Genomic DNA, 1,368 nt, shown 5'->3' with positions numbered 1-1,368 from the left:
CACACTCATTTACTGACAGTCCTGTAAGGCATTGTGTATCGGAAGAGGAAAGCAACATTGGGCATATGAATATAGGGATGACTCACAAGGCATTTCAGTATTGTGCTTACACACAATCAGTTGCATATATGGTGTGCTGTTTGGATGCTCTTGCTGCCATGGTATGCCAAAAGCTTATCCCTCACACCCAATGACAGGTCCTGTAAGCAAATAAGTAAACACTAAATCAGAATGCAGGCATTGTGTATTGAAACAGGAAAGTAACATTGAGCATATTTGAATTTATAGACGTCTCACAAGGCATTTCAGTATAGTGCATATTACATAATTAATCTCATACCTGGTGTGCTGTGTGGAATCTCCAGCTACCTTTTTTAAACCAAAAGCTTACCCTTCACGCCCAGTGACAGGCCTTTTAAGTAAACAGACAGGAAGACAAGATGTCCAGCGAGTGAGATCACAGGTGTTTTCTTCGTCCACTAAAAGAACTTATTTGATAGGAAATAGTGTCAAATTTAAATTTCCTTTGTTTTGTATATTTGCTGTAGTGTCCATTCTTGTCACAAAACTGAATATTTGCGTCCCCATAGAGATTATTCTTGAAAAAAAACTTTGTGTAATCTGAATTCACGATAATTGTGACATAATGCGAAATTTTGCGTTCCAAAACACAAAAAATTCTATTCAAATTTTCTTGATAGCGGAAAATTCGTTTAAGAAAGGCAGGTACTAGTTTCATCAGTGCCTATTGTTACAATAAAAGTATAATTAAAAGTTTTCCAAATTGTATTTAACTAACACATTTCATATTGTTCACTAGTTAGAGGTCATCTAGGCATAAATTTAAAACCTGACCAAACACTACAGTAAATTCTCTAAAAGCAAAGTAATTACTAATTCACTCTCCTGTCATTGTATCTCTAAATCAGTACAAAAACAACAACAATGGCATGTAAGACTTCCATGTCATTTTTGCATACATATAGCCAATCTCGTGTTCTGGACAAATTTAAAACTTAATAATTCTTTTGAAACTGATCATGAGTGGGAAATGTGGAACCTGTTATAGCATTGTGAGTAGAGGGATTTGTTGCTAACCTTGTAGGAAATATTTTCACTGGGAGAGGGAGAGGTGGGGGGAGAATCTTGGGAGAACAGAAGAGGCTCTCTCCTGGAACTGCAGAGTATGCAGTAGGAACATTTTGGTTGGGGTACAGGAAAGGAAAATCTGTGCCCTTGGGGCACAGTTGAAGGAAGCAAGGAAGGAACTGATAAGGATCAAGAGAGATAGGGAGGTTGTGAACTGGCAGCTTGTAGGAGGGTAGGAAGAAAGAGAACATGATCTGATGTTTTTGGGGTTGAAGATAA

Source organism: Schistocerca gregaria, unplaced genomic scaffold (assembly GCF_023897955.1).
Source record: "Schistocerca gregaria isolate iqSchGreg1 unplaced genomic scaffold, iqSchGreg1.2 ptg000214l, whole genome shotgun sequence".
NCBI classification, from domain to species: Eukaryota; Metazoa; Arthropoda; class Insecta; order Orthoptera; family Acrididae; genus Schistocerca; species Schistocerca gregaria.
Note: the sequence above shows the minus strand (reverse complement) of the source record.